Below are 15,496 nucleotides of genomic sequence, written 5' to 3'. Positions count from 1 at the left end.
TTGCAGGCTTTTTGCTTCCTGTCCTGATAACTTTGAGCTCTGCTGGTCTGGAGATCTTAGTATCCAATAAGGGTAAGCTTCCACAGGGGACACAATAAGAGTTCCGCTGAATTAGAAGATGAGAAAGTGTTAGTCACTCAGTCTTGTCCAACTCTCTTAAGACCCCATCAACTGTATAGCCTGCCGGGCTCCTCTGTCCATGGAACTCTCCAGGAAAGAATACTGGAATGGGTTGCCATTCCCTTCTCCAGGGGATCTTCTGGACCCAGGGATCAAATCCAGGTCTCCTGCATTGCAGACAGATTCTTTACCCTCCGAGCCATCAGGGAAGATGAGACTATGTATTTAAAATAACAGAAAATGTGTTTATCCCATGGCTTCTATTGATCAAGGACCTAGGTACAGGTTAGCTGAGTCCTCTGCTCAGGGTGTCACCACTCTGAAATCAAATTGTTGACTTAGGCTGCAGTCTCATCTGGGGCTCAGCGTCCTCTTCACAGCTCACGTGGTTGTTAGCAGAATTCAGGGCCTTGCAGCTGAGTGATTAATGTCCCTGTGTTCTTGCTGCTGCCTGAGGACAACTCTCAGCACCTGAAGTCACTCTCAGGGTCTTGCCATGTTCTACATTTTTTGGATTGTTGTGTTTGCATTTGTCTCCAGGTATTATTTCCTCTTTGATGTCTTCAATGACCTATTGGTTAGCATACTGCTTAGCTTCCAGGTGTTTGTGTTTGGGGTTGTTTTTTTTCCTTGTAGTTGATTTCCAGGCTCATAGCCTTGGGGTCAGAAAAGATGCTTGCTATGGAGTATGGTCAGGCCACTCAAGATGGTTGTTCTCTGGCTCTCTGTACATTCTCTGCTCAACCGGTCCCTGCTTTACTTGCATGACTCTTCAATCCTCTTAATTATAGGGCTTAATTAGTAACTGCCCAGGTGCTTGCTCTCTGCCCTATCTGCTGGTTTCCTTGGTAATTGATGAGCCAATCTGACGTCATTTCCCCCTATGACTAGTAGCCTCTTTCTCCCTGGAGGAGTGAGGATGGCTGCCAGCTAGCAGTCCTGTCTGCCATCTGCCATACACAGTGGTGGTCTAGGACCTTCCTTCAGACTGTAAGTTGCTCTGTCCAGTAAGTCACTGATGTCTCTGCTGCCCTCTCAGGATGAGGAAACCCCCGGGAGCTGAGATTAGGACACAAGGGATGGGGGAAAAGAAGGCTGTGGGGGAGATTCCGAGGAGGCCATCCAGTAGCAGGCGGGGCCCTGTGGCAGCTGTGTACCACGAGAGGTATCTTTTTCTTCTATCATGTTGATTATATCCTGTTAACCTCAGTCTTTTTCCAATTTGAAAGTAGCAGCCCTGTGCTCTTGGTTCATCTGACTGCCCAGGGGTGGCTGGTGAATACAGACAAAATGCAAGGGCCCGGATTATCTACGAAATTCAAGGACACTCCCTACCTACCACCCCTAAACAATTACAGACACAGGCTTTAGGGTTTTTAATTCAGAGACAGATCTGTGAGTTGAACATGGCCAGTTACCCAGAAAGGTTTGGTTGGAGCCTATAGCAACCGCAAAATAGCAAGAGTGCCCTTGGGCCTCTGGTTCCAGGTAGAGCGTGATGGAACAACAGCCATATGCAGTCTATGATGTATTACAACAGATGGGAGACATTACCAAAAAAATACTTGATTCTTTGAGCTACACAAAAACCACTATTCATTTATGTGCGACATATAGGGTCCCCATGGACATCAATAGTGACCAAGGAATCTACTTAATTCTTGTGAAGTTCAGGAGTGAAAGTGAAAGTGAAGGTGCTCAGTCCTGTCCGACTCTTTGCGACCCTGTGGACTGTAGCCCACCAGGCTCCTCCATCCATGGGATTCTCTAGGCAAGAAGTTCAGGAATGGGCCATTATAAATGACATACATGGGCATTTGCACCTGCCTTTCAACTCCACTGCTGCTGGGCTATGAATAGACTACTTAAACAAGAGTTGAGATGGGAAACTCACTCTCAGCACGTGGGCACATCCCAGGAGCAATCATCTCAGTGCCAAGGCTATGTTAAACCCAGGGACAAACAGTCAATACCACTCAGGTTCAACTGTTGACCACTGAAGAACTGTTGACAACTATAGGTCAGGGCAATAACTCAGTTTTGCCTTTGCCACAGGATCTACCCCCAGAGGAACAGATTATAAATAGCCCGTGGGACTGGCAGATAAGTTCCCGGTGATTTGGGTTTACAACCTTGTTGGAGTCAGAAAGCGACTTATACCTGTCCTCTACCTGGTCCCACCTGGAAAAAGGCACTGTTATACTAACTCTGTGGTCTGGTCTGTTACACTGCCTCTTCAGTATTTGACACTGGTTAGTGGAAACAGTGTCAGACTTTATTTTTGGGCTCCAAAATCACTGCAGATGGCGATTGCAGCCATGAAATTAAAAGACGCTTACTCCTTGGAAGGAGAGTTATGACCAACCTAGATAGCATATTCAAAAGCAGAGACATTACTTTGCCAACAAAGGTTCGTCTAGTCAAGGCTATGGTTTTTCCAGTGGTCATGTACGGATGTGAGAGTTGGACTTTGAAGAAAGCTGAGCACCGAAGAATTGATGCTTTTGAACTGTGGTGCTGGAGAAGACTCTTGAGAGTCCCTTGGACTGCAAGGAGATCCAACAAGTCCATTCTAAAGGAGGTTAGTCCTGGGTGTCCTTTGGAAGGACTAATGCTAAAGCTGAAACTCCAGTACTTTGGCCACCTCATGCAAAGAGTTGACTCATTGGAAAAGACTCTGATGCTGGGAGGGATTGGGGGCAGGAGGAGAAGGGATGACAGAGGATGAGATGGCTGGATGGCATCACCGACTCAATGGACATGAGTTTGGGTGAACTCCAGGAGTTGGTGATGGACAGGGAGGCCTGGCGTGCTGCAATTCATGGGGTCACAAAGAGTCGGACATGACTGAGCGACTGAACTGAACTGATGCGCACTAAATATAGGCAGGTGGTACAGTATTGCAGGCCAGGACAAAACCCTTAGGCAGGGGTGCCGTTATCTCAGAACGATGTTACTGTTTGTATTTGCTTAGTAGTTAGTAGTTGTGATCTTCCTGTATTGGGCCTGTTAAACATCTTGCAACTCATCCTGCTCTGAGTGAAGGGAATCTGTTTGTGAACTGGGTGACAATGATGGCCTCACCACAAAATGAGGTGATCGGTGAGTCTACAGCAAAAGGAGCTATTGTCGACCTCTGAAGTTCCCCGAAAAATTGACTTGCTAAGCACTTGACTCCAAAGCTTGCCTGCCTCTTGGATGGTCTGTATGGCATTTGTGGTATTTGGTTGCAATGCACCTCTATCTACCTATCCTCAGGGATATTGCACAAGAGGGATGGGCTGAGATTATAAGGGTCACACATGTATGGGTGGAATGTATGACTAGGCAATTCAGGATGGCTGTTTGCTGTCTGTACATCTCCTCCTCAAACAGGCCCTGCTTCACTCACATGACTATCCAACCCTCTTAATTATAGGGCTTAATAGTAATTGCCTACTTGCTTGCTCCCTGTCCCAGCTGCTGGTTTCCCTGGTAATTGATGAGCCAGTCTGACATTAATTCCCCCTATAAATGGTAGTCTCCTTCTTCCCCGAGTAGCAAAGACTGCTGCCACATCCTGTCTGCTGTCTGCCACACACAGTGAGGTGCTGCTCCAGGACCTTGCTTCAGATGTGTAAGATCTTCTATCAAATAAGACATTGATGACTCTGTTGCTATCTTGAGGCTCTTTCTTCAGTCCTGAGGCTGGGCAACTGCAAGACTTGCAGGCCTGCAGGGTACAACCCAATGTATGATTTAAATCTTCAATTTAGTGGGACTTGTTTTGTGGTCTAGCATGTGATATATCCTGGAGGATAGAACTTTTGTTTTTGGAAAACTTGCCTGGTTAGATAGGTTGGATCCACCCATGATAATATCCCTTTGGATTATAGTTGACTGATTAGGGACCCTAATTACACCTGCAAAATTCTCTTTGCTATATTGTTATATAATCATGGAGATGATATCCAACCGTATTTACAGGTCCCTACAACGTTCAAAAGGAAATTATACTGGTGTTTACCCTGGGGTCAGGAATTGTGGGGTCCCTCTTAGAATTTTGCATACCACATATGGCCACCTGACCCTCTTACACACCTTATACCACGAACCAACAGGTGAAAAAGACTAATTTAACTGTAATGATCCCAATTATCAAAGGAAATTGGTTGCTACTATAATGGAAGCAAGGAGGACTTTGTCTGGAACCCAGGAGATTTTCTGAGGTTCCTCTCAGTACTTCCACGCTCACAGTAAAGGTCAATGAAAAGCTACAGGAACTGAAAAAAAGAAAGGCAGGGTAATTGAGGAGTCAGACCCTTCAGAAGGGAAGGATAGAGTCATTCTCCCTGGTAAAGAATCTAGGGCTGTGGGTTCTGGCTGGGGGCAAGAAAAACAGGGAATAAGCAGGTGAAGTGGAAGCTATAGACATCAACTCTGATGCCATGAACAATTACAGAAACCAGGAAGGGTAACTGCATATTTTCTGTTATTTGTATGTGCTTGTACATTCTAACCCTCTTCTACTTCCCATTTTAATTTTATATAAAACTAGGTGGAGGTCAACTTTAAAATATAGCCTTTAGTGGAACCAAGACTGAGATTGAAGCATAATTAATATAGGCAGCAGTGAATTCACTGACCATTGGGGTTTTGGGTCTTAATTGGGTGAAGGGCAGGGAGGGCAAGAATTTCACTTATTACAGGGTTAACTGTTTCTTGCTAAAAATGTAGTTAATTGTTGTGCAGGTATTGAAACAGGTGTAGAATGGTGCATATGAAAGTTGAAGAGTCAAAGGGGTCGACTGATCTGGTCATAAGCTTATGCTTCCTAACTCTAAATTCTTTCTCCAGTTGCACACCCAGAATGTGCAGTCCTTCAGCTATCTTGCAGCCCCAGCCCAGGAGGCCTGGTGATCATCTTGCTAAGAGTCTTGTAAGAGGCACACCACATGCTTCTGGCCTCAGGCTGTAGCAACCTTCTGTCTCCCATCACACACACTCCCAAGCATGACTCCTGACTTTCTTGCCCACTGCAGGGTTGTTCCTGAGACCTTTCCAAGGCGGACAATGCCTGCTCTGGCTTACCACCTGCAGAAACATCTTGGCTTCCTCAGCAACCAGTTCACATTCCTTGGCTTGCCTGTGCCCTCGGTGATCACTGTTTATCAGATAATTCTAAACAAGTTCTGACACAGGCAACCTGGCAAACTCTCACCACCCAGTGTCATCTGCAAATACACATTTTCCAATGAAAAAAAGTCAACTAATGATCAAGTTTAAAAAGGAATTCTGTTTGAGCCAAACTGAGGAGTCTAACCCAGAAAGCAAATTCTTAGAAACCTCTGAGAACTGTCCCACCGGTTAGAAGTTGAAGGCATAGATACACATTTTTGAGACAAAGAATTGTACATCAAAATGACATGCTGATATTTTACATAAAATTCATGAAGGACATATAGTCTGGGTAAGCACAAATGAAGCGAGCAGCAAGTCACCACAACCCCCAGCAGAGCTGGAAAAGAACATTATTCTTTGGAGAAGTTACCTTGCTCGGGACTTCCCTGGCAGTCCAGTGGTTTCGACTTTGTGCTTCCGGTGCAAGGGGCACTGTTTCAATCATTGGATAAGGAACTAAGATTCTACATGCTGTGTGACACAGCCAACGGGTTTTTTTTTTTTTTTTTTTTAAGTTACATTGTTAGTGTCAGAAGAAAGAAGAAGAAAAAATTGATCTTTAGGGTCGAGCAGACATTCCTGTCTTTGAGCAGGTCTGGTTAATGTGTAATAAAGGCCTGAACAGGATTTTGGGTTTAATGTTTTTTGTCCTGCCTTTAAATTTGATTCCATCAGAGGTATGAATGCCAGAGAGCTTCCAAGCTTGGAACTTGTCAAGGACAAATGGATATGTTAAGTGTCTTTTCCATAAATATTAGTAAAAACTGTGGTGACCCAAGGACAAAAGAGCAGATAAAACCAAGGAAGGTCTTGGAATGCAGGAACAGGAAAACCAGACCCTTATTGTCCTTCCCTCCCCCATGTTGTAAGGTCCTCCTGAGCAGTATAACTTTCTCCCCTCCTACGCCATAGGGAGAAGGTATTTGCCTTACTCTTCCCCCCCACCCAGTATTCGTGCCTCATCCAATCAGCAAATGACCCGCAAGACCCCTATCCCACTCCTTGTACCCTGGGTATAAAAGTGGACTAAGGACCCCTGTTCAACGTCAGTTCTCCCCTGAGCTGGCCTGCTATTCTAATAGCGTCTCCTGTTCTAAAAAAACTTTACTTCCCTCTCATCCTGTCTCTTGTCTGGAAATTCTTTTCCAACCCGTGCACGGACCATGACAGAAAGGAGTTAGCCATACACCCAGGTGACATTGATTCGTTCCATTTGTCAGAAACCCAACTGGAGTCTAACCTCTTTTGTTATACTGTTGTACCTGATTCTGAAATTTTGGAATGGGAATGTGGGGCCTTTTTACTGAGTCCAAGCTCACTCTGCTTGCTACACAACAGGCCAATGCACCCAAGACTTGAGGTGTTGAGGCAAGGAAGAGACTTTAATTGGGGAGCTGGCAGACCTAGAAAATGGCAGGCTAGCGCCTCAAAATAACCATCTAACTGGGGTGTGGATGCCAGGTTCTTTTATAGATCAGAGAGAAAGAAGCAATGAGGAACTAAAGTCAAAAGGCAGAATAGGAGGGAGAGGCAGTGGGGAAGTAAAGTGAAAGGGTCTTCAGTCTTGCAAAACATCCCCAAGAGAATGGTCAGCCTTTGGAAGGGGTGTGTTAATCTCTTCTATTCACAGGTTCAGTTCAGTTCAGTCGCTCAGTCATGTCTAACTCTTTGCGACCCCATGAATCGCAGCACGCCAGGCCTCCCTGTCCATCACCAACTCCCAGAGTTCACTCAGACTCATGTCCATCGAGTCAGTGATGCCATCCAGCCATCTCATCCTCTGTGGTCCCTTTCTCCTCCTGCCCCCAATCCCTCCCAGCATCAGAGTCTTTTCCAATGAGTCAGTTCTTCGCATGAGGTGGCCAAAGTACTGGAGTTTCAGCTTTAGCATCATTCCTTCCAAAGAAATCCCAGGGCTGATCTCCTTCAGAATGGACTGGTTGGATCTCCTTGCAGTCCAAGGGACTCTCAAGAGTCTTCTCCAACGCCACACTTCAAAAGCATCAATTCTTCGGCGCTCAGCCTTCTTCAGTCCAACTCTCACATCCATACATGACCACTGGAAAAACCATAGCCTTGATTAGATGGACCTTTGTTGGCAAAGTAATGTCTCTGCTTTTCGATGGTGTGATCACTCATCTAGAGCCAGACATCCTGGAATGTGAAGTCAAGTGGGCCTTAGAAAGCATCACTACGAACAAAGCTAGTGGAAGTGATGGAATTCCAGTTGAGCTATTTCAAATCCTGAAAGATGATGCTGTGAAAGTGCTGCACTCAATATGCAAGCAAATTTGGAAAAGTCAGCAGTGGCCACAGGACTGGAAAAAGTCAGTTTTCACTCCAATCCCAAAGAAAGGCAATGCCAAAGAATGCTCAAACTACTGCACAATTGCACTCATCTCACATGCTAGTAAAGTAATGCTCAAAATTCTCCAAGCCAGGCGTCAGCAATACATGAACTGTGAACTTCCTGATGTTCAAGCTGGCTTTAGAAAAGGCAGAGGAACCAGAGATCAAATTACCAACATCTGCTGGATCATGGACAAAGCAAGAGAGTTTCAGAAAAACATCTATTTCTGCTTTATTGACTATGCCAAAGCCTTTGACTGTGTGGATCACAATAAACTGTGGAAAATTCTGAAAGAGATGGGAATACCAGACCACCTGATCTGCCTCTTGAGAAATCTGTATGCAGGTCAGGAAGCAAGTTAGAACTGGACATGGAACAACAGACGGGTTCCAAATAGGAAAAGGAGTACGTCAAGGCTGTATATTGTCACCCTGCTTATTTAACTTCTATGCAGAGTATATCATGAGAAACGCTGGACTGGAAGAAACACAAGCTGGAATCAAGATTGCCAGGAGAAATATCAATCACCACAGATATGCAGATGACACCACCCTTATGGCAGAAAGTGAAGAGGATGAAAAGTGAAAGTGAAAGTGGAGAATGAAAAAGTTGGCTTAAAGCTCAACATTCAGAAAACGAAGATCATGGCATCCAGTCCCACCACTTCATGGGAAATAGATGGGGAAACAGTGGAAACAGTGTCAGACTTTATTTTTTGGGGCTCCAAAACCACTGCAGATGGTGACTGCAGCCATGAAATTAAAAGATGCTTACTCCTTGGAAGGAAAGTTATGACCAACCTAGATAGCATATTCAAAAGCAGAGACATTACATTACTATTCACAGGTGGGCAGGGACAAATTATCTTTCCAGGAGCTGAACAAAGGCACTTTAGTTTACAGTCAAGCAGAAGGGCAGGGTCCTCCAGACAAGCCATTGAGTATAATTACAATGACAAAAGCAATGAAAAGCAAGTCAAAGTAACAGTTTGCAACAGGGAGTCAGAATTGGCTTTCTCCCTGTGACAGTCTCTGTAAGTATCTCTCTGTGTTGTAGATACATGCTACTGTCAAAATTAATTTTTAAAAGAGCTCTATTTAATTGACTTAAAGGAAATTAAATGCTTATATAAATACTTGGAAAAATAAATGAAACTGGTCAGAATGAACTTCAGGTTCATATGATCTGGAAAATATTCAGTACTGAATTAATATTTGATTAAGTTAGCTTAAGCTTGTTGGTTTGATTAATAAAGACATGTCTTTAGAGTCATCAATATTAAATATACTTTTACTGTACCTTGGTTTACTAGAAATCAAATAAAACCTTATTAGTTACAAAATTTGTCAGCAAGAAAAATAACTTTTAAGTAAATAGAGGTAAGTGAGACAAGAACTTTACGTAAACTCTTAAGGAATATCTGATTTAGGAATGTCTACTCTAAAGATAGTATCTCCAGATTTTGGTAACCTGAAACAAAACTAAGTTAAACGTGAAAATTCCTTCACTGTCTGGGTCATTATAAGTAGGATAAAGTACTGTGACATTAATTGCTGGGCAGGTCTAAGTTCACCTACTTTTGTCTTATGAGAAACTAAAGTTGTTTGGGCTTATTAGATACATGTTTTGTACCACATTGTGGAAAGAAATTCTAAGGAAGATGTATGTTTCTAGAGGTTATAAAATACAGTCATAAATGCCAATCAGGAAGTGCTGGTATGACAGTTTATAATTACTTGCTTCTTGGTTTTTGCTAGAGATTAAGGTTTAAGGTTAAGAATTATAAGGGAAACATTTTAGTATGCAAGGAAAGTAGGACCTGTGTTTTCAGCAAAGAAGGTAAGAGGAACAGAAATACATTTTGTTTAAAAAAAAAAGTGGTTTTGTTACAGAGCTGGTTGTTTCTAAATGGATACATCAAGTTGTCAAAGATTTGTGGAAAGAACACTAAGAGGTTTGTACATGGTCAGGACTGGCTTCGGTAATATTGAACTTCATTAAAAAAAATCTTTAAAGTGGTACAAAACCTGAATTTGATTATCTAAGAGGATAAAGTTTTCTTAAGATTTTGGATTGTTTTTGGTAATAGATTGTGAGTTTCTTCGTATTTAAATGATCTGTATTTGCCAGTGAAATCTTTTATTGTCACCTTGGTTGTGAATACGTATTCATTTTATTTAGTGACCTGTGTTTCTATTTGACCAAGTGTTTTAAAACTTCTTGGTATTTTTGACAGAATTCCCAAAGATAAAATCCTAAATGAGGCTCATGTGACCTCCAGCTAATTTTGAAGTTTTACAAAGGGTTCCTGGAACACCTCAAAATTTGTTTTCTCTCCATCTCAGAGAGGAATATTAAACTAATTAGGCTTATTTGGTATGCCAAATTACATGGAAAGCATTGTCAAATAAGTAGTGATAAAACTTCTTAGACTGTATTCTATGGGTAAACGTTATTAATGTCAAGAGAGTGTATAATTTCCTTGGTTCTCTCTTGCCACAGCAAAAATTTGAAGCGATGAACAGACCAGTGTTACAGCTTTGTTTTACTTGGCAAACAAAAGAAAATATATCCTCGAGGTGTGAGGGTGGGCCAAACCAAAAGACGCAAAGAGAAGAGAAGCCCCCCCCCCCCCCCCCCCCCGCCCACCGCGCGCGCCCCCCCCCCCCCCCCCCCCCCGGCTCAATTTCGGCTCCTCTTCTTAATATGTTTTTTTCTCCTACCCCTGAGCCTGCCCTATGCAAATTGGGCTAGCCAGGAGGGCTGTTTGTTTTACCTGAGGCTCTCACTCTGCTCCTCGGATTTTCTTTTGTTCCATTTTCATGGGCTTTTCCTTTGTCTTTCAGCCACCACCATTCTGGACTCCTTTTTCCTATTCTGACTACCTAACATTCCTCCCTCAAGAGATGGGAGGCCCAATTCTTTCGGAATAGGGCCGTTGAGGTCTCTCGGGCTACTTCCTGCTGAACTGGGACGGCGAGGGGTATTGGGCCTCCCTCTCTTGCTAGTCTCAAGCCTCAGAGTCCTTACAGCGGTGTCCATCTAAGGGTGAGTGATATTTTCCATGGTTGGGTGTAGTTTTATATATCCTTTTTGGACTGACACGGCATGTTGTAGCTTGTTGACCTGGGCAGAGACAAAACAGGTTAGACAATTGATAATACACAGAGCAATCATAAGCAGCATCAATATGGTGATGACAGGGATTAGTAGGGGCATTAGCCAACTCCAAATTCCCTCTCACCAGAAGAAGGATTTCCCCAAAGAGAGATTGTAGCCACCCCGAGAACTCTCCAGCTCGTTCTTTGAAATCCTGTAGGATCTGAATGTTTTTCTTGAGGACTGTGAGACTTTCTTTTACTTGGTTGGAGGTATTTACCCTGAAACAACACGTCTCATTCAGGATGGCTCAAGTCCCTCCTTGTTCAGGGATTAGGAGGTCTATCTCCTGGCTATTTTGGAGTATAACCCCTGCCAAGCTGTGTTGCCTCTTTAGAGCTGTCCTGAGAAATCTTATGCCCAGAAACTTAATTTTGAGGGTGTTCATTAGAATGGCACTCATTTGTAGTCCTGAATAGGTACCCGAGATCTCCCAGGGGCTCCCAGGTGTATTGAGTGTCCTCTTCTGTTTTCTTCCATGGCTTGACTCATGAGTAGAGAATCCAGGAGTTGTGTCCTGGAACCTTCACTGCTGTGGGGGTAGAGAGTATTACAGGGTAGGGGCTCTTCCATGTGGGCTGGAGTTGAGCATTTCGACCCATCTTTCCAGACTCTAATTAGGACTTGAGTCCCTGGAGCATACAGTGGTGGCTCTTTAGAATATTTGGGGTCCAGTTGACACCCCACAAGCGTATACCTTGTTGGAATTGCCCAATGAGCAGGGTATAAGACCAGAGGATCTGAAGCTCTGGATCTAGGAAGAGGTCATTGACATAAACAAAGGTCTCCCATACAGCATCTCATAAGGACTAAGACCAACCTGTTCCTTAGAGGCAATATGGGTGTGGAGGAGAGCTATTGGTAAAACCTCCTTTCATCCCAGGGAGGTCTCTGGGGTTATCTTTTTTATCACTGATTTTAAGAATTGGTTGGCTCTTTCCACTTTTCCTGAAGACTGAGGCCTCCAGGCACAATGGAGATAATAAGTAATGCCCAATGCTTTAGAGACCCCTTGGGTGACCTTAGAAGTAAATGATGTCCCATTGTCACTTTGTAATGACCGGGGCAGACCAAATCTCAGAATGATTTCATGGAGCAGTTTTTTTTAGCACCTCCTCAGCTTTCTCAGTCTGGGTGGGAAAGCCTTTAATCCATCCTGTGAATGTATCTATCATGACTAATAGGTATTTATACCCTTGAGAAACTGGCATCAGGGTGAAGTCCATCTGCCAGACCTCTTCTGGGTAGGCCCCATATCATTGGATGGCCTGGGCCAGATGGGGTCTTCGAGCTCCTTAGGGGTTAATTGGCAAGTGCGACAAGAGGAGACCACTTGCCTTATAGTCATTTGGAGGCCTGTTCTCTGAAGGACCTTTCTGGTAATCTTTGGAGGGCCTTCTCCCCTAAATAAGTGGTGGCATGTAAGGAGTTAACCAAATTCCATTGGAGGTTCCAGGAAGAAAAAGGAGTCCCTCCTCTTGGAACCACCCCATATGATCTTGAAAGCCCTCACTCTTAGCTTTAAGAGTCTCACCTTCAGTATATGAAGGAGTTTTGGGCAAATTAGTCTGTGGAACTAAGGTGGCAACCCCTTTTAGGGCATTGTTCTGTAATTCTGCTCTCTTAGCTGCCTGATCAGCTGCTTGGTTCCCTTGCGCCACTTCCATGCTTCCTTTTTGGTGTCCTTTATAGTGGGAGACTGAAACCTCAGCGAGCAGATGGACTGCCTCCAAGAGCCTAAGGGTTTGATTACCATATTTGACTGGGGACCCTCAGGTGGTCAAGTGGCCTCTTTCTTTCCAAACAGCAGCATGTGAATGTAGCACCAGAAAGGCACATTTGGAGTCAGTGTAAATGGCTACTTTTTTTCCTTTTCCCAGCTCTAAAGCTCGAGCCAGGGCTAAAAGCTCAGCTAATTGGGTTGAAGTAACTGGTGGCAAAGGTTTAGCCTCTATGGTCTCAAAATTGGAGACTATTGCATATCCAGCTCTTCTTTTTCCACCCAAGACAAACCTGCTTCCATCAATGTACCAAATTTCCTCAGGATTGGTCAGAGGATCTTCTGACAATCCCTTTCAGGGTTTTGTCCATAGTCCAAGGTTTCTAGGCAAGAGTGAAAGGAGAGAGAGCCCTCAGGGGTAGGCAGGAGGGTAGCTGGGTTAAGAACCTCACAAGGGGAGATATAGTCAGGCCTGGATTTTCCATCAGCACTACTTGATATCTGAGGATTCTTTGATCAGACATCCATAAATGGCCTCTCCCATTCAGGAGTTGTTTTACTTGATGGCTGGTAAAAATAGTTTGCCCCCAAGAGAGAGTTTTAAAGCATCTTTTATCAGGACTGTAATAGCTGCAAGATTTCAAAGGCAGAGAGAGATCCCTTCCCAATAAGCACGTAGGACACTCAGGAACCACTAGAAACTGATGGGAAAATATTTGTCCATTGCAGCAACAAAGAAGTGATCAGGTGAATCTTTTCGTAATTGTTTTTCCTGTAGCACTCAGAATGGTACAGGTTTGGGGGGAGAAGGCTCTGGAGCAGGAGGTCAGGACAGAGTAGGTGTCAACCAAGAAATTCTCGGACTTACCTGCCACATCCAGTTGCATCCTTGGCTCCAGCCCTGTAATGGTTATCTGTGACAGGCGGGCTGGTGGAGTGGGCTGCTTCCGTCCTGTTGAATCATCATGAGGGAAGGCTTGGCGCTTGACCTTGAGGCTCTTGGGTCCCTAGGGCAGAGTGCTGCCCGATGTCCCAACCATTGGCATTTGTAGGAAGCTGTTTTAAGAGACTTGCCATGGTTTGGACACTCTTTGGCCCAATGTCCCACCTGTCTACAGATTAGGCATTTGCCTTGTGCCTTGTCCTTCAAGGACTCGGGGTTTGCCATAGAGCTTCTCTGGAGGGCGGCCAGCATCTGGGCATGGCTTGTCTCTTTCCTTTTCTCCTTTTCCTGGGCATTGGCTTTCCTCTCCTGTTCTCTGTTATAAAAGGTATTGGTGGCTATCTGGACCATTTCATCTAAAGAGGCAGCAGGGTCCTGCTGCCGTAGCTGTTGTAACTTTATCGTGATGGATAATGCACACTGGGACACGAATTTGTCCTTTAAAATCACTTGTCCCTTATAAGAGTCTAAGTCCAGATTGGTTAACTTTTGGAGGGCCTCTTTTAGACTTTCCAGAAGGCAATAGGGTTCTCCTTGCACTCCTAAGTTATTGCTGAGACCAGGCACAGTCTCACAACTAATAAGCTTCTTTCTATTTCCATGGGTGCACTTCCTTAGGGGTGAGTCTTTCCGAAGCTTATCCTATCCAGTATTGTTGCAACCTGAGAGCCAGGCATCCCTGGCTCAGGATGCAGATCCCCATGCGGGTCGAGGCATGACAACCTCCTGGGGATTGAATCCCTGGGCAGGTGGAGGCATGTCGGCCTCCTGAGAATTGGGTCCCTGGGCAAGTTGAGGCATGTCGACCTCCTGGCACCCTTGGACTGTCGGATCCCTGAGCAGGCTGAGGTGTGACGACCTCCGAAGGACTAGACCCCTAAGCAGGTCGAGGCAGGTCAACCTCCTGGGACCCCCGGATTGGAGTTGGGCATCCCCAAGGTCTCCAGTGTGATCAGTGCTGCGTAGGATTAAGGGGTTGTAATCTTAACTCATTGCTGGCTTGTTCACCAGGGATAGGAATAGATATCATCATGTAAAGCAATGCAAGTCTGTGCCTTGAGACTGGGAACCTGGTGAAACAGCCATAAGACTTATCCCCTTATTGCTCTAAGGGAATGTAAGTCACTGATTTCCTCCCCTAGTCTTTCATAAGGGCAGTTTAGGGTGTCTCCAGTGGTAAACATTTCATTGTCACAGACCCAGTCTAGGTACTAACAGAAGTAATGACAAAGGAGCAGGTTATCTGGTCCTGTTTGGGGCATTAGGGGTATTTTAATAAGCAGGGTGGAACGATGTTGCCGACAAGGGGGCAGGGCCCTGGTTGGAGGAGTTAGTAAGTGGCTTAAGAACAAATTGATAAGAGGCAACAAACCAGATATTCACAAATGTGGGGTGGAGATTTGATCTGGGGGTATGTTTGTAACTTTAGGAGAAGGGTGGTAACCGTTTGGGCCCAAACGGCCTGCAGGGCTACTCCCAAAGTGGCAAACATTATCCCCAGAAGCCCAACTGCCCTTGGAAGGGATGCCACCAACAGATGACTTCTAGCAGGCATTATGTGCCTGTCACCCACACTATTGGGTCCACTGAGAGGTGCTGTTGTCCCACATGTTGTAGGAAACATGGAAGATGAAGGCCTGAATATCTGGAGAGATTGGATATTACATAGCATTTCTCACCCAAGGGCCAGCTATTTTCTGGTTGTCCCTCCAGAAGATTGTAGAGCAACATTGTGGGCCTGGAGGGGACTCAGGAAAAGATCATGAAACAGGAGGGAAGGGGGCAGGGCACAACTTTTGAAAGAATGACATAGCCCAAGGGCATAACATAAACTGATTAAAATCAAATGGGTCCAAGATGACAAGTCAAATTCAACTAAACCTTGATCCTCAATCTGCAAGCTAAATGATACACCCAGAGGTGCCAGGACAGTTCCAAGTCACTGTCAAAAGATGGAGGAGTGGGTGGTTCCCCAATGGAATAATCTTCCCACTAATTAGCATATGAAATCACCCAGCCCTCAAAAACTAACATCATATTCCAT

This window comes from Bos taurus, chromosome 14 (genome assembly GCF_002263795.3).
Source record: "Bos taurus isolate L1 Dominette 01449 registration number 42190680 breed Hereford chromosome 14, ARS-UCD2.0, whole genome shotgun sequence".
Lineage (NCBI taxonomy): Eukaryota > Metazoa > Chordata > Mammalia > Artiodactyla > Bovidae > Bos > Bos taurus.
This window is presented reverse-complemented; position numbering follows the sequence as displayed.